This window comes from Rhinolophus sinicus, chromosome 16, assembly GCF_057876585.1.
Source record: "Rhinolophus sinicus isolate RSI-liver-muscle chromosome 16, RSI-T2T, whole genome shotgun sequence".
NCBI lineage: Eukaryota > Metazoa > Chordata > Mammalia > Chiroptera > Rhinolophidae > Rhinolophus > Rhinolophus sinicus.
Genome location: NC_142516.1, coordinates 59,192,770 through 59,219,256, shown reverse-complemented (window position 1 = coordinate 59,219,256; position 26,487 = coordinate 59,192,770). Strand labels below are relative to the sequence as shown.

Sequence of the window (26,487 nt, the reverse complement as noted above, 5' to 3'; positions counted from 1 at the left end):
GGAGCCAAACTTAATCTGGACGAGGAAGTCCCACTGGGCCTGTAAAAGCTGGAGACTGGGAGATGCAGGCAGGTGAGAATCAAAGATGTCTAATATAAGTAAAGTTGTAGGTAATGAAGGTCTAACAGATTTATATTTAAATTTTCAATCCTTAATTTATTGGGCATTTGTGTTTTGTTTCCCAGTGATGTAGAGAGTCAACTTTATTTTTTTCTAGAAGGAAAAAAAAAAAGCCATTGGTTAAACACTGAGTCTTTCCCTCACCAAATTGAAAACTGACTTTATCATGTAAGGCAATGCACTCTTAAATCAGCTTCTTAATTCTCTCTTCCCTCATATTGATTTACCTGCTTATTCATGGGCCAAAATCTTGCTCTTTTGATCACATTAACTAATTCATTTATGTAGTAAAATGGTAGTTATTGAGTGTACACTGTGCTTCTTGCATTGTGTGGGTCCTGGCTAACAACACAGACAGAAAGTCTTTGCTCTGGAATCCTACATTCTAAAAAATTTTAGTTTCTGGTCTAGAAAGATTTCCCTCATTATTCTTATTTTCACAAAACTCTTGGTAATCATCATACATTTATTTTCTAAATGAACCTTTAAATAATTTTGCCTTGTTCTGAGAAAAATAACCTAATGGATTTTAATTGGAATTCATTAAATTTGTACATTAATATGAAAGGAAATGACTTATAAAGTGTATTTTGGGATTCTTGGACACAATATGCCCTTCAATTTATTCATTTTCTATCCTTTCACATTATCAAATCTCTTCTTAATGTTATCAGCTTTTTTCAGTCTTTTGAGTTACCAGGTAGGCACTCATATTATATGCATATAACACTTGTGTCTCTTTCTTTCCACTTTAATACCATTTATTTTATTATTTTATTATTTTATTACCTTAGAATCCCTGAAACAGAATTGTTTAAATTGTGATCACTAGTTTCCTTTTCAATATGTTGTTTTCTATTGGTGTTAAATAAACAGTTCTATTATGTCCTTTTTTCTTTTTTTTCACCTGGAGTTTTTATTTCTAAGTTAGAAATGACAGCTATTTTTAAGAGGTGTTTCTTAACACCTCTTAATTAATTAATGTATTAATATTATATTTTTTAAAATTTATCCTATCAATTTAAGGAGTTATGTTGCTATATTTTCTAATATTGAACTATCCCTGAATTCCTGCAATATACTCTGCTTGGTCATATCTGCTATTCTGATATGCACCTGGATTTAATTGGGTGATTTTTACATATAATTTATTTACTGTATTGCATTCATATTCATGAGTGAAATTTTTTTATAGTTTTCTTTTTACTCTCTATCAGGTCTGGGAAGCAAGGTTATGGTAGCTTAGTAAATTGAATTGGGAAACTTTCCATCTTTTGCTATGGTCAGAAATATTTTGAATAGCATAAGGATTATCTATTCACTGAAAGTTAGATAGATTTCAGCTGTAAACCATCTGGGCCTGGCACATATTTTAGTGAACAGATAATTTTTGAAGAGGGCTTGTGGTACAGTGGGAAGAGGACTGTCTTTGTAATATTTGAATCTCTGCCCAAACCATTGCTGACTGTGTGCCTTGGATAAATGACTTCTTTTATTTTCTTGGAGGTAGTGATCTATCTATCATCTTTCTATCATCTATTTGTCTATCTATCTATCTATCATCATCATCGTCTATCTTGGAAGGAAGAGTACTTTCTAGAGACATTTATTAAATGAGAAAGTGAATTAAGGAGCTGAGTGGTGTCTGACAAGTAGGTGCTCAATAAATAGCTATTTCTCATTTCTTTAAGCCTCATTGTAATCATTCCTCTCTGGCTCTATGTATTCTCATAATATGCCTCAGCAATAAGTATATTTATCTGCCAACAGCTGAGTTAAATTTACTACTCTACAATGTCCCCTGTGCACTTATGTGGACTCAATAGTTGTCATGCTGAGATTGTTGGGTCTGCTGGAAGGACAGCTGCATAGGTGCTGTTTTCACAATATTACTTTTTCTAAATTTTATCAACGTTCAGGAAAATCTGATGAGATGGCGTCTTCTGGTTTCCAAGTTTTCAGTTAATTTCTTTTTTTAATTTTTTTTTTTCCCAGGTATCCTAGGAAGTTTTGAACAGTATAAACATGCTTTGGGATTTCTGCTCTATAAGAACTGGTTATCTGACATATATCCTTTTGGACCAATCACAAAGCCTAATTTATTGTTCAAAATGCATTTATTGGTACTTTACTTATTTAGTGCTTTAGTAATTTATTTCAGGAGCAGATGATAGCCTCACCCATTTGTAGCAAATATTTAATCCTGAAATATTTCAAGAGGTATTGATTTTTTTTCCCCCAGTGTAAAGTATTATACAAAATATTTGCGTATCTACATGAACAGAATCTCAGTGAAGTCAAAGGGAAAAGCGATTGATATTCTGAAGTTCCAGCAGGGAAGAGAAATGTACCTGGGTTGTGTCTTTAAGATGCTAAAATAACTGCCTGAAAAATTAAAATGAAAAAGATTATATAAAGTAGATCCCATCTGGGTAGATGAAAAATATATATAAATATACACACTAATAGAGACATTACAGTTTTTCTGAAGAATTCATTAGAGACTGTTAACTTTACATTTAGGAAAAACAACTTAGGACTTGTGGGCCTAAGTGAGGAAACAGATTTACATTTCATTTCATGTCATTCTGACAATTTTATCATGAATGTTAAAATTTAATTTATCTTACTAAATATATGTTTTATTATATGGCAGCACTGGCCTTTTCCCACCACTAAATTGACTATTATTTACATTTATATTTATATCATTTACATTATCAGAATTATAGTATCAAAGGCTTAAATCTAGTCACAGTCCCCATTTGTTTGCACTCCCTTATTCCCTCATTTGGGTACCAAGTCTACCTTAATTCCATTTGTTCTTCATCTTACATTAGGCCCTCCAAGGAAAATTTGCTGCAAGTCTGGCTCAGAAAACATTTCTGGAACTTAAGCTTTGTTTGAGGGTGTTTTTGAAAAGGAAATTTGCCATCATCAAATACAGTTTCTTGAGCCCACACAGAGTGTGTGGCATGGGTCCAATAGTTCCTTTCTGGTTCCTGTGAGATTTGTTTATTACTTTGAAAATCAGAATTTCCATAAAACAGCGTAAGACTTCCCTGCCCCATAGCTCAATAGGATGGCTGAGCAAAGAGATGTAACTTAATTTTGGGGGTTGGTTTTGCCATATGTATTAACAACAAGAAAAGCAACAACACAGAATAAAACAACCGTGACCGAATGAGCACACTGCACAGGAAACTGAGCTTCTTTACATTTCTTATGCAACCTTTTGGGTCAATATGACATTGCTGGATTTTGCTGGGCCATCTCAGACCTGTTCAGATGTTTGGGTGCAAAGCTAACATTGAAATAATCATCCTTGAGGGTGGATTAAGAATAAGTTACACAGCATGATGTTGTTGACAGCTAAAGCAAATTGTCTTTCAGTGAAAGAGCAAGAACCTATGCTACTGAGGCACTGCCCCTTCCTGTGTGCTCTCGCTCCTGGCACCTGGGGTCTCAGAGGTGTTCACCTTTGGTCACAGAAGCCAAACCTCACTAGCTACCTCTTCATTGTGTGGCATCTAGAGATAATTTGCACGTACCCCCAAGAATGTTTCAGTTTCCAGAGAGAATTTTATTTGTCCTATAAATATTTATCTTTCTTCCCCCCTCCCCACCTTCTCTCTCTCTCTCTCTTTCTCTCTCTCTCTCTCTCTCTCTCTCTCTCTCTCTCTCTCTCTCTCTCTCTCTTCCTCCCCCTCCCTCTCTTTCTCTCTCTCAAAGGCTGACTTTGATCTGCATAAGAATGAGACCAAGTTTTCACTGGTCCATACTGAGAAAATAAGAACACTGTCATGTGATGCTATGGCACTCATCAGTGTTGCTCATCAAACAGAAGCTGCTTGTCAGATATTTCCGTCTCACCTGGCACATGGTAAGTTTGTACTTCTTGGCCTTTTTGTGGATGAATTAGGTCATGTGATGTGATGAGTTCTGGTGAATGAATTGTGAGAGAAGTGATGCGTGTTTTTCTGGAACATTAATTGTTGATGCAAGATTGTCCAGAGCTCTCCTTTTTCTCTGACACAGTAGTTTACTTTTTAAACAAATGCTTCTTCAGTCTTGACTGCTAAGGGATGACCACTCCTGCCTACCCGTGAAGAACATACAGCATGTTGGTTTAAGCTGCTGAGATTGGGGGGAGGGGAAGAGTATTTGTTACCAAAGCATAATTTAGCCTTTCCCAATACAACAGTTAATAAATCCCAACTGTACTTTCTTAGAAATGATTCTAATTTATTCTGATTTTTAAAAATACTTTTAATGTCTGTATTGGTCATTAAAAGTTGACACCCCTGTGCCAGGTCCCTTTGTTATCATTGTGTTTTAATTTTATCTGTGAATTCCAAAAGTCTTAAAACCAGTGCTCGAAGTCATCTTCTATGACCCAATAAAATAGTGCAAAAACAGCCTAGAGTTTTCTAAGGTATACTGACCATAGTCCATTAGATTCAAATTCTTTTGTAACAGATATAATTTATGGGTATACATGACTTCTAACCTTATCTTACTCTCTATGGTTATACAAAAGCTCACTTTAGATGCTCTATGCCTTTGAGGCTTCCTACATTTCACTTCCCACCCCCTACAAGAGTTCATTCAATGGTTTCTTCCAATTGTGCTGAACCAGTTGTCAGTTAAATGTAGGGACAACATAATTTTCAAATCATGGAAGCCATATTGGAGATACAAAAAGTTTCTTTGGGAATGCAGGATGTGTGCTTACTTATTCATATGGACTTTAGTTTGATGAGGGCAGGGAAATTTTTTCTGCCTTGTTCACTGATAACTTCAGGTCTTAGAGGAATATATGGTACGTAGTAGCACTCAGTAAATATTTGCTGAATAAACTAACAAAATCTATGTATTTCGTAATACATATTGTGCTAATGCTGTGATACTTTATTTAAAAAGTACAAGTTCCCCTATTGCTTTCTAATTTTTGAATAATGGTAGGTATACGCTTTAGAGACCTTCAATTCCATGATCAAGTTTACAATTATTAGAACTCTACATAACAGGTTAATTTCCCACTGAAAAGACAGGCTTTCTTTTTATCTCATTCATGCAGTCAGACAGGATTGTCCCTTCTGAGGTCTTAAGGATATTTCAAAACCACAGGTATGTGTGTGGTTTTTAAAGCCTTAAAGCATAAGACACATACACTTTTAAAAAACTATGACTGTTTTCCCTTCTATTGTTAGAAGTTGAAACTATTCACATATTTACCCTAGGGACAGTCGTGCATGACGAAGGTATGTGCAATGAAAACTCTTTCCTTGTCCCTTATGCTGTCACCCATATTCTTTGGGCTCAAATACAGTCCTTTGTTCACACAGTGAAGAAGCTCTCACACTATCTGAAGACATGAAGGGTTCAAATTTGCCAGCATTGATAGTTTATGTGTACACACACCTTAAACTGGTTTATATGGAACTCGGATCTTGCACAATTTGTGTATCTACAATGTTTGTGTAGCTGATGCTTAGTTTGAAAATAATTATTTACGTATTGTATCTCCATCTGCATAAAAGTTCATGCTCACCAAAACAATGACAATATTTGGGTGGTAGAATGTTAAGGGATTCTTAACTTCCTTTATTTTTGCTTTATTTGTCTCTAGTCAGCCTTATAGAAATATCTTCTCGTTGTGCCGTCTTCTCAGCCCTATGGTGGGAGCTGGATATGCAGACGGTAAAAAGACAGATATGTCTCCTTCTCTCACGTTTCTTACAGCTCTTCACAAATTGGTAATAAGAATGCACATTCGTTTATAATGGATATGAGTAATTAACTCATTTTTAAAGGTTTTAAATCTCCTTATCAGTCTCTTATATAGAATTTAGCTGAGTTCTGAAATGCAGACTGTGCCTCCAGCACTCACTTTCTAGGTCTCCAATGTGCCATTAAATAACTAAGTTTAGCAATGCAAATTTTTTTCAAAATGAATTATGTTCCCCTGTGTAAAAGCATAACGACTATATGTCTGACTCATGGAATGTGCATACTCACAGCTGTAGTAACACATCCTTGCAGATAGTACCACCAATGAGGATTTCCCGTTTTCTTACTTTTAGGTGACTCTAAGAAACCCGAGGGTATTTAGATTGATGAATGATGTGCTTGACTCCAGGCTTCTGCCTGCCCGGCTCCAGAGTTTATCTGCTTTCTGTTTGTTTTCTGTGCTCCCATTAGGTTGTTGTTAGTTACATTCTGATGTTTGTAGTTTGGGGAAATCTGTATCTTTGTTATTTATGTTATCAATAATGTGACCTGGGCCTTCCTCAGCAATGTTCCAACTGTTCCCAGGTCCTCAATCACTAATTATGCAGATGAACAGATTGTGGAAACTCTTTCCTTATGGCTGCATTCTGGAGGAGTTGTTTTTATTAAATTGCTGGTGTCCTGAATTATAATTAGGTACTGACCCATCTTTATAACATTCCTCCTCTCTTTCTCTCTCTTTTCCCCACTTAACTCTTTCTCCTCTCCTTCGCCTCTCCCGTTTTACTTATTATAGGCTGAAAACTTTATCAAAAGAGAAATAGCAAGAGAAGCCTCAAGTCACTGTCTTCAGAAGTAAGCTTGCCTAATAGTAGATAACAGGGCAGTGTTGCTTGATCAGGAGGTCCTATTTCTTGCAGAAAGTCATTTGGATGTGAAACTGCCTGCCAGACAAAGTAGTAGAAGTTGGAGAGCTTAGCAAGTTCAAGGGCAAGTAAGGGATTCATTTACAGTCTTACAACATAGCCTGGCCAGTCCACTAAGAAAGGAAATTCAACAATGGTTACAGAAAACAGAGGAAGAAATATGGGGACCTCCAGTCTCCCTCATTTAGCCAAATCTTTACATGGTTCATCTACTTGCTCCTTCTGCAAAGTATACTGATCTTATTATCTGAAGTTTATTAAGCATTCAAGGCGTGTTCTAACTATAATGAAGCTATGAAACATGACCTTCCCTGAGAGCAGCTTGCCTTAAAATACTGTGAGAGCTTTAGCTTGAATGAAACTTAGATGATGCAGGCTAATTATGATATTGTTTTTTTTTAAAAAAATATGTACATACAGTTTTTGATCGATGGGTAGTGTACAAAGAAATAAGTGTAGAGGTTACAATGAATGAGATAATATATTAAGTCCTACATACTAAAAAAAACTCTATCTTGGTGTTTTTATAGCCTAGTTTCAGTCTTTTATTTACGGCTCCAAAAGAGATATCTTATTTCCCTACCACTTTTCTAATCTTGTTTAGAGACTTAAACAAAAGAATGTTACATTAGAGATAAATGTAGATAAGCACCAGGCCTCACATAATTATGGGAGGGGAATATTTACATAAAAGTTAACATTTAGGATTTGTTCATCATATTGATGTATCTGTGTATTTTAGAGAGGAGTCACGAGAACTTTGTGTAAGCCTTAGTACTAATTTGCCAACACCTGGGAAATAACTAAGTGCTGAGAAGCAGTCATTATAAAAATTATTTGGAAAGAAACCATGCCAGACAAGCGTGTCTCCCTTGTACTGCTGGAGGAAGTAAAGCATTTGGTATATCTCAATGAAAATAATGCTTTTTTTATACTACTATCACGCAAACATAGGATTCAAGTCTGAAAGAAATTAGGCCTCTGTGAGAATGTTAATAAGAGTAGAAATTATGTTTACTCAGAGGTAACTTATATCCAATGTCATTAAATAAACTATAGAATCATGAAAATACAGCCAGAAGGGAACAGAGCTTATTGATTCCAATCTGCGTGTCCTAAGACAACAGTAGACCTAAACAATTCTGAGAGAGAAGATGGCACAACTTATCTTTAAAGACTTTCAGAGAAGAAAGCCCACACGATTCTGTGTTAAGTTGTTCCAGGGCGTCATACTGCGAATCCCTGTATACAGCTGTGATGTTTACATCATCAAAAAGGGGACTTGCTGTTTGTTTATTTTTTTCTTTAAAATACACAGTCGTTTTAAAGTTGTTTTAGATTTACATAAACATTGCGAAGATAGGACAGAAAGTTTCCATATGCACTGTACCCAGTTTCACCTATTATCAACATCTGACAATACTATGGTATATTTTCTATTAATGAACTGATATTGATACATAATTTTGAACTAAATTCTTCATTTAGATTTTCTTAGTTTTTACCTAATGACCTTTCCCTGCCCCAGGATCCTATCGAGAATATTACGTTGTATTTAGTTATGGTGTCACCTTAGGCTTCTTTTGTCTATGAGAGTTTCTCGGGTTTTCTTGGTTTCTGATGATCTTGAATTCACAGTTCTGAGGAGTTCTGATCAGGTATTTTGTAGAATGTGCCTCAGTTGTGATGTGTGTGATGTTTTTCTCATGATTAGAATTAGGTTATGGATTTCGGAGAGGAAAACCACTGAGGTAAAATGCTATTCTCATCACATCATATCAAGAGTATATACTGTCCATATGACGTATCACTATTGATGTTGACCTTCATCACCTGATGGAGGTCATGTTTGTCAGGTTCCTTCACTGCAAAGATACTCACCATGCCTCCACTCCCACCCCTTTTACTGTCCTCTTTGGAAGAAAGCCACTAAGCACAACCCACACTTAAGGAGTGGACTGCTATTTTCTACCTCCCTGCATTGGAGTATATACATAAATTATTTTGAATGCTGTTTTTAAAGACAATTCTTGTAGAAAATTTCTTCTCTAATGTTTTATTGTTACCTAAATTCACTGAACTGGTCTATATATCTTATTCCTTGAAAGCACAATTTTTAATTTATAAATTAAACCTAATTAGGTATTTTCCACTTATAATTTTGAAATACCATAATTTATAAAGTTGCTAAAGGAATAAATAAATAATCCCTAAATATTAGGTTGGTGCAAAAGTAATTGCTGTTTTTGCAATCGTTTTTAATTTTTTAAACCACAATTATATTTGCACCAACCTAATATAATCCTCTAAATCGTTTAACTATTTTAATTCCGGTTTTCTAAATACTGTTTTAAATTATTTTCTCTTATCTATGATTATCCTAGGTCATTTCCGAAGTATCTAATCTTATCTCTTCCAATGTATACTCAGCTGCTGCTTAGAATGTAGATTTTAATAACCTCTTTAACGCACTATGGCTATTTACTTACTCTGATCACTAACAGGTCCCCAGCTGTTTCCTCCCTACCTAGACTATCTCCTTTATTTTTAATAGCTCCACATTTCTACCACCATTTTCTATTATTTCCCATTCTCAACTAGATCTGAAAACATAAGAAGAATGCACATATTAACTTATGTCTACACTGAATTATTTTCAGTGCCAGGACTATTTTATCATTTGGGTTTAGAGTTCCTGGCAAAGATTTTCATTTGGTGTACCTAATTTGACAAATTATTAGGAGCTACCCAAAGAGCTGTATTAAGAAGGATTCCAAGGAATTGGACTAATAGGAGAATAATTAAATGATTCATAAGCTGTGGGGATGGAGAGAGAAAATGTGGAAAGCCACCTCGGGATGACAATCTGCAACCATCCGGCATTGTGACCTTATCAAATAAATCACAAGCTAAATCAAAGTTTTAAAGATTTCTATGGCTGACTTGACCCCTTTATACTATCAACGTATCCAATAGGAAAAAAATCTAGTAACCATTTTTTATTGTATAGCTGAGCAACATATTTATCAATGGAAGAAACTTCATCCAATTATTATTACATATTGGAAGACAGTAATTGAAGAGAACAGAAACACTTCTCTGTCAGGAGAGAGGCTCTAGTTTTGTGTTAGATTTTCCTGTCCAAATGAAAATCTGGAATGGGACTATAGTAGAAAACAGTACAATGTTCAGAACAAGGAGTCAGCCCTCAGAGTGGGAGAAAAACACAGGGTCAAAGAATCTGTTTCTTCTGTTTTTCTTCAGCCAGCCTGGCTAAAAGTATTAATGGAAATGCTTCACGTTTTAAAATTCTTTATCATAAAGGATAAATAATTATCAAGTAATTATGGTGTTTTATATATTCGTATTAAACGGATTATTAACCTGATACTAAAACCAAACAAATATACTACAAAAAAAAAAAAAAATTGCAAGTCAATATCTCTGATGAAGATACATGCAAAAATTGTCAAAAAAATATTAGCAAACCAAATTCAACAATACATTTAAAGGATTGTACATCATGATCAAGTGGGATTTATTCCAGGGATGTAAGGATGGCTTAATTTCTACAAATTAATTGATATGATAAACATATGATCACCTCAATAAATGCATTAAAAAAATTGGACAAAATTCAACACCCATTTATGATAAAGACTCTCAACAAAGTGAGTATAGTGGGAACATACCACAACATAATAAAAGCCATGTATGACAAAACCACAGCTAACATACTCAATGGTGAAAAGCTGAAACTTTTTCTTTTTTTAAGATCACGAACAAGACAAGGATTTCTGCTCTCACTTCTTTTATTCAACATAGTATTTAAGTCCTAATCACAGCAATCAGACAATAAAAAGAAATAAAAGGCATCCAAATTAGAACCAAAGAAGTAAAACTGTCACTACTTGTAGTTGACATGGTACTATAAATAGAAAACCCTAAAGATTACACACACACACACACACACACACACACACACACACACACACAAAACTTTTAGAACTAATGAATTCAGTAAAGTAGCAGGATATAAAATTAGTATTCAGAAATCCATTGCATTATTATACACCAATAACAAACTATCAGAAATAGAAATTAAGAAAGCAATCCCATTTACAGGTGTATGAAAAAGAATCAAATAACTAATAATAAATTTAATAAATAAGGTAAAAGACCTGTACTCTGAAAAATATAAAACATAAAAGAAATTGAAGATGACACAAATAAATGGAAGGGCATAATATGCTAATGAATTGGACGAATTAATATCATTAAAATGTCCGTATTACCCAAAGCAATCTACAGATTCAATCCAATCCTTATCAAAATACCAATGGCTTTTTTCACAAAACTAGAACAACTAATCCTAAAATGCATATGGAACCACAGAAAACCCTGTATAGCCAAAGCAATCTTGAGAAAAAAGAACAAATTTGGAGGTACCACTTTACGTCATATCAAACTATACTACAAGGCATGGTAATCAAAACAGCATGGTATGGGAACAAAAACAGACACATAGATCAACGGAACAGAATAGAAGCCCAAAATAACCCCAAACTTATATGGTCAATTAATCTATGACAAAGGAGGCAAGAATATACAATGGAGAAATGACAGTCTCTTCAAGAAATGATGTTGGGAAAACTGGACAGATACATGCAAAAAAAAAAAAAATTGAAACTAAACCACTTGCTTACAACATATACCAAAATAAATTCAAAGTGGATTAAATACTCAAATGTAAGACTCAAAATCTCAAACAAAAAAAAAAACCTATAAGAAAACACATATGACAAAATCTTTGAAATTGGTCTCAGCAATATTTTTTTAGATATGTCTCCTTGGGCAAAGGCAAGAAAAGCCCATCAACAAAATGAAAAGGCAACCCATTGAATGGGAAAAGATATTTGCAAATGATGTATCTCATATGGGGTTAATATTAAAAAATGTGTAAAGCTCTCATACAAGTCAACATCAAAAAAAATAACAACAAAATAATCTGACTAATAATTTGGCAGAGGATCTGAATAGACATTTTCCAAAGACATACCGATGGCCAAAAGACACACAAAAAGATGCTCAGCATCATCAATCATCAGGGAAATACAAATCAAAACCACAATGAGATATCACCTCACAACTGTCAGAATGGCTATTATAAAAAAGACAATGAAGAATAAGTGTTGGCGAGGATGTGGAGAAAAGGGAACCTCTGCGCACTGTTTGTGGGATTGTAAACTGGGGCAGCCATGATGAAAAACAGTGTGGCAATGTCTCAAAAATTAAAAATAGAACTACCATATGATCCAGCTGTTCCACTTCTGTGTATTTATCTGAGGAAAACAAAAACACTAATTTGAGAAGATACATGCACCCCTATGTTAATTGCAGCATTACAGTCATACCTTGGCGATATCACTGATGCATTTCCAGACCACACAATAAAGCAAATATTACAATAAAGTGAGTCACATGAATATTTTAGTTTTTCAGTGCATATAAAAGTCATGTTTACACTATAGCATAGTCTATTAAGTATGCAATAGCTTTATGTTGAAAAAGACAATGTGCATGCCTTAATTTAAAAATACTTTATTGCTACAAATGCTAACCATAATCTGAGCCTGTTGGAAAAGTGGTACCAATAGACTTGCTGGACATAAGTTTGCCACAAACCTTCGATTTGTGAAAAACTCAATTATCTGTGAAGCACAATAAAGTGAAGCACAATAAAATGAGGTATGCTTATACCTACAGTAGCCAAGATATCCATCGGTAGCTGAATGGATAAAGAAATTGTGGTGTACGTACATGGAATTTTACTCAGTGATAAAACAGAACAAAATCTTTTCATTTGCAACAACCTTGATGGATCTAGAGGGTTTTATGCTAAGTAAAGTTAGTCAAACAGAGAAAGACAAATACTGTATGATGTCACTCATATATGGAATCTAAAAAACAAAAGAAATGGGCAAAGAAAACAAGACAGAAAGAGACTCATAAAGACTGAGAGCAAATTAATCGTTGCCAGAGGGGAAGGCAGTAGAGGGATAGATGAAAAAGGTGAAGGGATTAAGAAGTACAAAAGTACAAACTTCCAGCTATAAAATAAGTTATGGAGATGTAATGTACAGCATAGGAATATAGCCAATAATATTGTAATAAATTTGTAATGTGACGGAATGTTGCTAGACTTATCATGATGAGCATTTCATAAGGTATGTAAATGTCATATCATGTTGTACACCCGAAACTAGTATAATACTATATGCCAACTATAATTTAAAAGTAAATAAATACATTTATTTTTTTTAATGTCATGCACATTAATTGGGCATTGAGTGCATGTGTAATAATTAAAACTCAACTCAAATATCAATCTACAATAGAATACATAAATCATGGTATATTCATATGGAATACTATACAGAAAATAATGAATAGAAGTACAATACATTATAACAGCATGGATGACTGAGAAATATAATGTTGAGTAAAAAAAAAGACTGCCATACAAAATAGTACAGAATGCATGATTCTATATATGTAAAGTTTAAGGACATGCAAAACAAATCTCCATTTAAGAAGTCACAGGAGAGTGTTCACTTTGGCAGCAGATATACTAAAACTGGAACAATACAGAGAAGATTAGCATGGTTCCTGCGCAAAGACTGCATGCAAATTCATGAAGCATTCCATATTTCTTATAGTGCCAGAGGTGTATTAGACTACTGGGGAGGGGGGTGTCACTGCATAAATTATATGAATGTCTATATGCTATACTATAAATCTGAAACTAACATAAAATAATATTGAATGTCAACTGTAACTAAAAAAAATAAACAATTGAAAAAATAATGAAGTCACAAGAAAGTAGTTATCCTTGGGCAGAGCATGAGTGGGTAAGTGACTGGCTAGTGCTATGAGGGGTTTCTTTGGTACTGGAATTGTCTGTTTCTTGGTCTGGATACTAGTTATACAGTGGTGTTCACTTTGTAAAAATTCATTGGTAAATTTCTGACCTGTGTGGTTTTCTGTATAAACATGGTTTTTAATGAAGTTTTTGGAAAAAAAAAATGGTATAGATAGATAATCAGCAAGGCTAATGGGTTCATGTGTAAACAGTCAAAGGATTAGAGGAGTTCGAATTGCATTTATCACCCAGCTCTCTTATGACCTTTTTGTGCATTCTGCTGGCTAGTCTCCCTTAATGTCAGTTTAATTTTTTATTTTTAGATTTAGGTTTTTTGAAGTAGGGGTTGATCTACTTCTGTATCTGAATTGCTATTTTTTAAAGTATTTTATTTTCTTTGCTTCTAATGGTTTGTCTCCGAAACCTGGAGACTTCACACAGAGAGAGAAATGTGGGGCTTGAGGGGCTTGATCTAGAAAGAAACAAGACCACCCTAATGGCTAAGTGTTTCCATAAGTTGATGCAAGTGTGTCGTGTCCTGGATTGAGGAATTAAATAAGCACTTTGCTATTTTAGCTGTCATATGAATAGTGGGTTTATACATGACAGAAACTTTGCGTTCTCAGCTTGAGACCTACTTGGCCATAAATTGTGTTCATTGGGGAATGGGGAATTAATTATCAAGAAGTGGTAGGGCTTATAGGAGGAAGAAGACATACCCTTATATGGTTGGGCTTGATGCAAGATGACAAAATTCTAAATGACAGTGCCAAGGGATAAAGGGTACTCTGGCATGATCCTGTTGGCTCTGCATCTCAGAGGACCAATCTTGAGGTTGGAGCAAGATATGTATGGTCAGGTAGATGATAGGTCCATGGTTTTGGCTGATTTGTGTAACCTTTTTGTTCTTGGTATGTACAGTGACAAATGTATAAACCCTGTGGGGAGGAGACCCTGGTCAACTTGGAGGATCAAACACTCTGGGGAAATTAGTGTAGTTTATAACTGAGTAAATGTGAGCCTGTACTAGGTGGGATGGCATATGAAACTTTATCGCAGTCCTATGTAGTGGTGACTAGCATGAGCTTTTGTTCACTCGCTCTGTCGCTTACTAGCTGAGTGTCCTGGAGCAAGTTACTTAACCTTTTACTGAAACTTCCCTTACTCATCCTTAAGTGTGACAGCAATATCTATCTTAGAGGGTTGTTTGAGATTTAAATAAGATCACGTATGTAAAGTATTTAGAAAGATAACTGCACAAGCAGAATCCTCTGTGCATTTTAGCCATTTTTATTATTAGCTTAGGACAACCCCAGGCAATCATATCAGACACCCCTATGAGGGCAGCAAGAAAACTTCTGGACACCGTCAATTAGGGAGGATGACCCCTCTAAAACAATTCTCAGTTTGTATTGAATTGGCTCAGGGCAGGGCTCTGTTTAAGTGTTGAACATTTTCAGCATCTGCCTCTGGGTGGGGGTAGGTCAGAAAGCGTCCCACTGTAGAGACACATAATTTGTCTCCATAGTCTTTCATTTTCTCCTAAATATTTGTCGATATGTATGTGCTATTTTCCAAAGAGATTATTCCCTGTTGAATTTTGGCTGATTTGATCATTTTTTCCTAATATTTAAATAATAAAGTTACATAAAATTTCTCTCCAGAATCTTATTGAAGATATTTAATTTTCTTCCACTTCAGCTATAAAGAGCATTCCAAATTCTTTTATGATTTATTTCCTTCTCTGAAAAGTTTCAACATTTGCTATTTCCAAAGGGTGCATTATCTCCCACCCATTCACTCATATTCTGGAACTAACATTTATACACTCATCTGCCCTCCTTCACCCCCATTTCCTTACCCTGTAAATTCTCATCCCTATATTTATTTAGAAAATGAATGTTCTTCCCAGTGTCCTAACCTGTAGGTCAGCAACTGGAGTATTGTAAACTTGTGACCAAATATGCCCTCCTGAGTTTGCATGATAATCTTCAAGACCCAAGAAATGATCTTTTTTTCAATGTGAGAGCCAAGTAGGGTAACCTCACAAGGATCAGTCTCCTCTCCTGCTTACTATCTTGGAAAATGTGGAATATCTTTGCCCATGAACAATTCTCTAAAAGGTTAACCAGTTCTGCTCTTTGCAGTATCTTCCTGTGTTTTCCAGTGTCTGATCAGATCATTGACTGTGATTCATCAGATCTACCTTACAAAAGAGCAGAGTCTTATAGGTAGTGCATTGGATTTTCTTTCCTTGTGGGCTCAGGAATTTATATTCTTTGGCATTTAAAGGAGAAAAATGTGATTCATTGTTTTCCCAAGATCAAGACATTCTTGAGAACCTTGGGATGGGCCAACTTGCTTTGGCTCTGTATAGAGGGAAGTTTACCTCCCAGGTTATTTACAAGGATTTATAAAACCCAGTCTTCAGAATCTTCTCCCTAGAAAACCACTACTCATATATTTGCATGCTATTTTGCATACATTTATATAATAAGTTACATTCTTTGTACAGAATCTTCCAAAATTCCTAACTCCAGGGAGGTAAAACAATTAATAAGGCAATTGTGTTTAATTTTACAGTCTGGTTAGAGCCAAAGACAGTGTGGTGCAATGAAGAGAACTGTGCAAAAGTGGACCAGTTCTCCTGGGATTTTTTTCTTTTTTACTCCTTCCAGAGACACTTATTACAAGCTTGGATTGAGAAGTCCTTAAGATGAACAATAATAACAATCATTATGTCTGCTTCTAGTTCTACTTGGATGCTTGTATTATTTATGCAGCAACTCTGTCTTCCTCAGACCTTAATTTTATTACCTATAACTGAATATATTCATTTCTAATAGTTCTCCCCCACAATAAATTCAGATCACATCTTTACTACTTCTCAGATATGTGACATTGGCAAATAATTTAAGTTCCTACGATTCAGTTTCCTTATCTGTGAGTTGGGAATAATGCCTCATACTGTCCTTATGAAGATTAAATATAAATAAAATGTGAGGGAAAGTGTCTGACAAGGAGAAGGCACTGAGAAATTGCCCATCTTCTACTTCTACCTTTGACTGCACCCTATTCTGCCTTTTGGGATAAAAACATCTACTTTTTATCTAAGCCATACTTCCATGATTTCTAAACATCTGGCTAAATAGTGAAAATGAATGCAATCATCCAGGTGTTTGGCCTGTATGATGACAGATATCAAACACTTAGAGCCATCTGGGTGATTGGCGTTTTATTTTATTTTTTTCACCTTTATCCATATGTATGTGGATAAAGCTTTGGTTAAGGAAAAAAAAATCATAGGGGTTTTCCTTAAGTCCTAAATTAATAACGTTTCTTCAAAAATGCAGTTATTTCGATATTTTTTATTTGTTTCCTGTGAAATATGTCTTATTCAAGCCACTTTTGAAAATAAAAGCATTATTTAATTTCATCTCCTGGAATCTAGAAATGAAAAAAAAGGAAGTTACTCCATAGATTTCAAAGCCCTGTGTTTCTACTTAAGAGAATTAAGGATAAGAAAATTTTTAAAAAGGAAAGAAAGCTAAGTAAGGATTCCAGGCCACAGAGTTAGATAGTATAATAGAGCTGGGAAAAGACTACCGTCTCTTGACCTTAAGCTGAAGACTCCACTTCACCCATTGCTTGTCTTCTTTCATCCGAGTCATGTGTGACTTTACCCATATGCACTCAAAACCATATGTACCCAACTAGTATTTCCATAAGTGCACATAAACAGCACCACTTTTCTTCCTGACAGTCATGTTACTCTAACACGATCTTTTCCCTAATTTTTTTTTCAAACTTTTACTAGTAAGCTAGAGAGAATAAACCAGGTTTCAGTACATGGAGTTGCACATGCGTCCAGTAACCAGGCTCCAACATCTGCCATCCAGGGCATTGCTTAAATAGATGTTGTATTGAGATCTGGTATCCTGTGAGCAGCTGATACAATTTTCCTCAGTCACAGGGATGAAGCTTGGATAACATTTCTGGCTCTGAGAAATCCCCAAGTCACAAAGAAATGATTCCAGTGACCTGGCGGCTTTGCACTCCCAATACAACATGTTCTTGAGCAGCTTCCCAAGGGAGAAAATAACGTGAGAGTTTTTAAGAGTGCCAAAAGCTTCCCCTCTAATCATCCTGTGTAGAGTCTGCTAGCAGTCCATGTCATCCTAGACAATCCCGAGAAAACTTTGAGGACTCGGTGAGTTTTTCTAAACATTTTTTCCGCCTGAATACACTAATGATAAGCAGCTTCACGTAATAACATTGTTATTTCGACACGAACACAACTTATCAACTGCCATTCCTGTCACAAAACAACTGTACAGAAGTTCTCCCTGATACATTTCCAATAAGGTATTGCTTTTCTTTTCTTTTTATATTTTTATTTTTTTTGCTTTTTTTGAGGAGGGAAGTCAGAAAAATGGAGTATTTAGGGTCTGTTACTTTAAAATTTTCCGTTCTGCCTAATTCATGTCTAAAAGCAGAAGTGGATGGCTGGTCTTTGGGGAAGGAAGAACATTCCTGATAAGTGGATTTGTCAGTAATATGACCAGCTGCAAAATAGTCTGGAATACAGAGGTCGTCAACAGGCAAAGGTTACAGGGGGTGATTGTATTCTAGCTATTAGTGGGATCCTCAGCCAACAAGACAGTATGAACAGCCTTACTAACAGCCTTAGCTTAGTTGAAAACACCCTAAACTTGCAGTGAAACTAGTGGTGGAGCCAACTTGTAGCTGTTTGCAAGAGCCAATTGTTAAATTTTGTGAACCTGTTGATATTACTTTGGTACCTTAAAATTGACAGTGGTGGAAATGTTTACACTATGGAAATTGGCATATGCTACAAATCAGGCTTTTGTTTCTCAGACAGCTGGTTGTTAAACCTTTATCTCCATATCACCTATACAAACAAGCCTGACTTAAATTCCCGTCTCTGCCACCTCTGACAGGAATTTGAATAGTCAACAACACTCTGAGCCTTGGTGTACTGATATGTTATTTAGGAATGGTCATACATGTTTTATAGTGTTGTAAGGATTAAATCAGGCATTGTGCTTAACCAGGTTTAGGGCTTATCAGGTGTATTATTAATTCAGTAAATATTAATAGAACAATATTTTATGCTGGGAACTGTGATTAGTGCTAGAGACATAAGAATCAATAGACAGATTGGCAAAGACCTGAGTGGATATGCTGAGTAGTTCATGATGGGTGAGGAATATTTGTACAGCCATTTCTAGATGTGTGAAATCATGGGCATTTTCATACATGGAAATGTAGATGATCAAGATGCCTGGGAATATGTGGAAAGCAGGACAACACTTTAGATTTAATGAAATATTGATTTGTAGGTTGTGATAATAGGAGCATAGTTCTCTACCATAAAATTCAGTCTTCACTAACTGCCATTTTACCCTTATAGTTGATTCTGTTGAGCCTAAAAGCTGTAATCCACTGGAATTCTCATCTAAAATGCAGTGATTTCTATGAGACTCATATCTTATGGCATTATTATTGAAAATCTATAATTACCAGGAAAGGGGACAGGAGCTAATATTCCTTCAGGATTAGCTATGAGTGAGGCATTTTGTATTGCTGTCTTATCATAACAACACTATTGTGAAATAAGTATTGTTTTCTCCACTCTGCTGAAGAAGAAATTGATGTTCAGAGAGCCTGAGTTATGAGCTCAAGGTGGAACTGAGATCCAAACTTGGGTCTGCTGAGTCATGGATATTAACTTGATCTTAACATTTAAGCATTTTAATTATTTTATGAGGTCCTATCATGAACCTTATTATAAATGAAAACATTGGGAAGCAAAGAAGTTTAGTGATTTGCCAAATAATAATGGCAGAGTTGGGCTCAAATCCATGCTCTTTCTGATCAACACCATACTTCATAGTTTACTTACCATTTTGGCAGGGATCATTTAACAACCTAATGAGCACAAGAATGACCCTGTTATAGCATGGACTCATTGATAGAGAGGAATAAGGGTGGGGGATCAGGAGAGAGGAAAGAGGCATGGGGGACAGAAAGACATCAAAGGCAGCTTAGTTCTTTCTCAGTATTTGCTGAGGGATGATGACCACAGAGAAGCACTTGTTATTTTCTGTGCAAATCCACAGCCATTTGAGGCCCAATGAGAGATGAGAACATCTGGGTGACAGCTGTTCCTTGCAGGACTTGCAATAGGGGAGAATCACCTACAATGATAGATAAGAGTGCAGATTGGCTTTGAGTGTGCATTGGTATAATCCATATGTTTTATGAAGCTTTTGAAAAGTATCCTTTTTGTGCAGTTTCTGCACAATGTGTTATAGCATTATCTGAAAAGTTATAAGCTACCTTAAATCATTTGAGGGATAAGATAGAAAATTTAAAAAAAGTATATATATATATATATATATATATATATATATGTATGTATGTGTGTGTGATATGTAATTACATATGTAATATATACATGTAATATATATGTTTTATATATATATAGAGAGAGACAGAGAGACAGAGAGAGAGAGACAGAGACAGAGAAAGAGAGAGAGAGAGAAAACTCCACTGTAAAATATGGTAAAATTTTAATAGTGACACTACCTGTGGAGTCGTATAGTGTTATTTGAAAGTGAACTTGGATTAGTTGTAAATACATACTGTAAACTCTGGGGCAACAACTTAAAGTAAAAAAAAAAAAAGTATAATCAACATGCTAAGAAACAGAAAATGAAATCACATAAAATGCTCAATTAAAATCGCAAACAGTGGAGAAAGTATAGAAGACAAAAATAGGAATAAAAAACAAGGGCAACAAATAGAAAACATTAACAAATATAGTAGACATTAATCCAGCAATATCAATAACTATTTTAAACTTCAATACCTAAATACAGCCATTAGAAGACAGAGATTGCCAGAGTAGATAAAAAACAAAGACCCAGCTATAGGTTATCCACAAGAAACACACTTTAATAAACATAAAGACACATATAGATTGACCATAAAGGCATAAAGAGAAATATATCATGCTAATACTAATCAAAAGAAAGCAGTAGTCACTGTATTAATTTCAGACAGAGCAGACTTCAGAGCAAGAACATTGTCGGGGATAAAGAGAGACAGTACATGATGATAAAGGGTCAATACTCCAACAAGACATAACAATCTTTAATGTGTATGTGCCTAACAACAGACTGTCAAAATACATGAGGCAAAACTGATAGAACTGCAAGAAAAAGCAGATGAATCCACTATTATGGTTAGAAGTTTTCACATGCCTCTACCAGAAACTGATAGATCCAACAGGCAGAAAATCAGTAAGGGCAGAGTTGAACTCAACGGCACCATTAATCAAATTGATATAATGGACGTCTATAGACTTCATTCAGAAAGAGCAGATTACATATTCTCAAGCTCCATGGATCATTCACCAAGAAAGACCACATTCTAGACCATAAAACACATCTTGACAAATTTCAAATAGAAATTATACAGTGTCTATTCTCAGACAATCATGGAATTAAACTATAAATAAATAACAGAAAGATAGCTGGAAAATCCCCAAATTCTTGGAAATTAAACAATGTACTTCTAAATAACATGTGGGTCAAAGAAGATATCTCAAGAGAAATTTTAAAATATTTTGAACTAAATGAAAATGAAAATACAACTTAATAAAATTTGTGGAATGTACAAAAGGAGGGCTTAAAGGGAAATTTACAGCATTTAATGTATATACTAGAAAAGAAGAAAGTTCAAAAGTCAATAATCTAGGCTTCCACTTTAATAAACTAGTAAAAAGAAAGCAAATTAGATATAAAATAAGCAGAATAAAATTAATAAAATAAAACTAAAGCAAAAATTAATGAAACTGAAAACAGGAAATCAGTAGAGAAAATCAATGAAATCAAAAGGTGGTTCTGTGAAAAGATCAATAAAATTGATAAAAACCTAGCCAGATTAAGGGGGCGGGGGAAGAGAAGACAAATTACTAGTAGCACAAATAAAAAATGGGACATCACTACAGATCCCATGGACATCAAAAGGCAAAGGAATACTATGAACAAATCTATGTCCACAAAGTGATAAACTAGATGAAGTGGACCAATTTTTTAAAAGGCACAATCTATCAAAACTCATACAAGAAGATATTAACTATCTGAATTGGCCTATAGCTAGTAAAGAAATGGAATCCATAGTTAATAACTTCCCCAAACAGAAAACTCCAGGTCCAGATGGTTTCACTGGTGAATTCTACCAAATATTTAAGGAAGAAATTGTACCAATTCTCTCCAATCTCTTCTAGAAGATAGAAGCAGAGGGAATACATCCTAACTCATTGTACAAAGCTGGTCTTACCCAATACAAAAAGTAGACAAACACATTAAAAGAAAATTATAGACCAATGTCTCTCATGAACATAGATGCAAAATATCCTCAACAAAATATTAGCAAAAATCCTCAAATCCAACAATTTGTAAAATGAATTAAACACCATGACCAAGTGGGATTTATCCCAGGTATGCAGTATAGTTTCATATTTGAAGATCAATTAATGTAATCCATCACATCAACAGGCTGAAAACGACATGATCATATCAATAGATGAAGAAAAAGCATTTGAAAAAATTCAACATTCTTTCATGATAAAACTCTCCGAAAACTTGGACTAAATGGGAACTTCATCAACTTGATAAAGAATATCTACAAAAAACCTATAGTTAACATCATACTTAATGGTGAGAACCTCCAACTTTTTCCACTAATATCAAGAACAAGGCAGGGATGTCCTTTCTCACCATTGTTTTTCAACATTGTTCTGAAAGTTTTAGATAATGTAATATGACAAGACAAGCAAAGAAAAGGTATATAGATTGGGAAGGTAGAAATAAAATTATCTTTGTTTGGAGATAACTTGATCATCTGTGTAGAAAATCTGAAAGAATCAACAGAAAAAACAAACAAACAAAAAACCCCTCCTGGAACTAATAAGCAATTATAACAAGGTTGCAGAATATAAAGTTAATATGCAAAAGTCACTCACTTTCTTATATATCGGTAATGAACAAATGAAATTTGAAATTAAAAACACATTACCATTTATATTAGTACTCAAAAAATGAAATACTTAGCTATAAATCTAACAAAATATGTACAAAATCTGTATAAGGAAAACAACAAAACTGATTAATGAAATCAAAGAAGAACTAAATATATGGAGAGATATTCCATGTTCATAGATGGGAAGATTCAATATTGTCAAGATATCAGTTCTCCAACTTGACCCATATGCAATGCAATCTCAATCAAAATCCCAGCAAGTTATATTGTGAGTATTGACAAACTGATTTTAAAATTTATATGGAGAGGTAGAAGACCCAGAATAGCCAACTCATTATTGAAGGAGAAAAAACAAAGTCAGAAGGCTGACACTACCTGACTTCAAGATATACAGTCACGTGCCACTTACCTTGAGGAGACAATCTGAGAAATGCATTGTTAAGCAATTTTGTCCTTGTGCAAACTTCATAGAGTATCCTTACACAAGCCTAGGGTATATCCTACCACACACCTAGGCTATGTGATACTGCAGTCATGTATGTGGTCTGTCTTTAACTAAAATATCATTAGGCAGCACATGACTGTACTGTATATCTACACTAATCAAGACAGTATGGTATTGGTGAAAGAATAGACAAATAGATCAATGAAACAAAATAGTGAGCCCAAAAATAGACTTACATAAATATAGTTTACTGATCTTTGATAAACTAGCAAAGGCAGTACAATGGAGAAAAAATAATCTTTTCAATCACTGGTACTAAAAACAACTGGACATTTATATGCAAAAAAAAAAAATAGAATCCACATAAGTTAACTCAAAATGAATCATAGTAAATCAGTTTAAAATGCAAAACTAAGATGCCTGGACGATAACACAGGAGAAAACCTAGATAATGCAAAATGACAATATGAAAAGTCATTACGAGCTATGGTAAATACACCAAGAAAGTTTCCATCCATAAAATAATTGATAAGCTGAACTGAATTAAAATTAAAAACTTCTGTTCTTTGAAAGACAATGTCAAGAGAATGAGAAGGAAAGCCACTGACAGGGAGAAAATATTTGCGAAAGACACATCTGATAAAGAACTATTGTCCAAAATACACAAATAACTCTGAAAACTCAGCAATATAAAAACCAAACAACTTTATTTAAAAATGGGCAAAATATTTCAACTACGTGACATTCTGGAAAAGGTAAAATTACAGAAACAGTACAAAGATCAGTGGTTGTCAGAGGTTGGGAAAGGGGTGGGTGGGATGGATAGGTGAAGCACAGAGGATTTTTAGGGCAGTGAAAATACTCTGTATGATACTATTAGGTTGGCGCAAAAGTAATTGTGGTTTTTGCAATTATTTTTAACCTTTTAAACCATAATTACTTTTGCACCAACCTATATAATGATGGGTTCATGTCATACATTTGTTCAAACGAATAGCATGTATAACATGAAGAGTGAACCATAATGGACTATGGGCTTTGAATAATTATGATTTGTCAATATAAGCTTATTATTATAGTTGTAAGAAATGTGCCACCAGTAGGGGATGTTGATAATAGGAGAGGCTGTGCCTGTATATAAGCAGGGAGTGTGTGGGAAATCTCTGTACCTTCCTCTTGATTTAGCTGTGCTCATAATTCTGTTCTAAAAAAATTAAGTCTTAGTAAAACTGGGCAAAAGACCTGAACAGACATATCACCAAAGAAGATGTACAGTAACAAATAGCGTGTGGAAAAATCCTTAACATTATATATCGTTAGGGTACCACAAATTAAAACAAGATACTACTGCACACCTATTAGAATGACCAAATTGCAAACACTGACATCACCAAATGCTGATGAGTATGTGGAGTAACAGGAATGTTCACTTATTGTTATGGGGAATGCAAAATGGTATAGACACTTAGACAGTTTGGCAGTGCTTTTTACAAAACTAAACATATATTTGCTGCATGATCGAGCAATCACGCCTCTTGGTTTTTACCCAAGTGAACTGAAAATTTTGTCCATACTAAAATCTGCACACAATATTTATGATAGCAGCTTTATTCATAATTGCCAAAACTTAGAAGCAACTAAGATGTCTGTCAGTATGTTAGTGGATAAACTGTGGTACATGCAGACAATGAGATATTACTCAGCACTAAAAAAATGAGGTATGAAGCCATAAGAAGACATGGAAGAAGCTTAAATGCATATTACTAAGTTATAAAAGACAATCTCAGAAGGATGCATTCTATATGCTTCCAACCATATGATATTCTTGAGAAGGCAAAGCTATGGAGACAGTAAAAAGATCAGTGAATGCTAGGGGCCGGGGGCAAGGAGGGCTGCATAGGTGGAGCCCAAAGGATTTTTTAGGCAATGAAACTATTCTGTATGACACTACAATGGTAGATACATATCATTCTATATTTGTCCATATCCATAGAATGCCCAACACCAAAAATGAACAATATAAACTATGGACTCCAGGTAAAAATGATGTGTCAATGTAGTTCATCAGGTGTAACGAGTGTACGACTGTCGCGCAGGATTTCCATAGTGGAGGAGGTTGTGGGTGTGTGAGGACAGTGGCTATGTGGGAACTTTCTGTACTTCTTGATCACTTTTGATCTGAACATATAGGTTCTCTAAAATATTCAATTTAAAAAATTAATAAATTGTATTCAGCGTATTTTGAATTTGTTACTAAAGTATTAATATTAGTCTTCAGGCTTTTGGCATATTGTAGATATTTCAAATTTATATAACATATATCAAAGTATGTGTGTATATGTAAGTTATCTGTTGAACATATATTATTGAAACATCAATATGTCATACATAGCTAAATTATTATATTTTATATTATGAGTGTATGATATATGTAATATATTTTGTTAAATTTTATTATGCTATATATGTATATATAATGCAAGTAATTAAGCTAATTATATTCATGTTAAACTATCCTAAAACTTAGGCCTTAATTCAAGCTTTTTTATTTTAATTAATTAATAATAACTAAAACCATTTATAAAGAGACGTAAATTGACAAAGTATGTTCTTTTCTTGCCAACACTCCCTAGAGCCTGTTAAGGTAGGATCATTTCGCATTTCTATTTTTAAATGAGTAAACAAAGTCATGGGAAGGTGAATAACTATCTCAGAGCTATCTGGAGTCTCCTAAGTTCAGCTAAGTTTAGACCTAGCCATCTGTGAATTTGAGAACTATATTAGCCCAATTGGCTAGCTATGTAACTTGGAGTGAGTTCCTTAGACTCAGAGCTGCCCATTGCTCATCTTTCAAAAGTGAGGGTTACCTAGGTAATCTCCAGGCTCTCTTCCAGTCGCTATATCTATGTGGCTGGTAGGATGGAAAAGAGCCAAAGCAAAATATAAGAGAAAGGGGCCTTTTTCATCATTTACCATACACAGGATGCAAAGTTCAGAGGGATGGCTTTCTCAGTAAAGATTCCAGCTCGTTCATTGCCACAAGCTGCCACTCCCACAGAGGCAGAGTAGCATAATAATTGGAGGATGAGGTGGGAGCAATGTCACACACAGGCTATAATTTGAAGGATCTCCTGTTGTCAACAAAGATCCAAGACCAGTAGAAATTATCCTAACATGAAAGCTTCCCTCTAACAAGAGATTTCTAAAACTTCTTCTCCCCTGCAAAGCTCCACTAGGCTAAGAAACTCTCCAGTTTGTGTGTACAGGGC

At 34.8% G+C, this 26,487-nt stretch overlaps 1 long non-coding RNA gene and 1 other non-coding gene across 2 annotated transcripts in view; both read left to right on the top strand.

The window, feature by feature from the left end:
* Positions 1 to 3,859: 3,859 nt before the first annotated feature.
* LOC141571117 (uncharacterized) overlaps positions 3,860 to 26,487 on the top strand; it is a 191,590-nt gene continuing 168,962 nt past the window's right edge. The window contains exon 1 of the long non-coding RNA XR_012495713.2: positions 3,860 to 4,003. This is a non-coding gene — a long non-coding RNA (uncharacterized LOC141571117). The remainder of the gene's footprint in view (positions 4,004 to 26,487) is intronic.
* Positions 13,387 to 13,493, top strand: LOC141571384 (U6 spliceosomal RNA). The gene has a single exon (XR_012496134.1). It is a non-coding gene; the product is annotated as a U6 spliceosomal RNA (small nuclear RNA).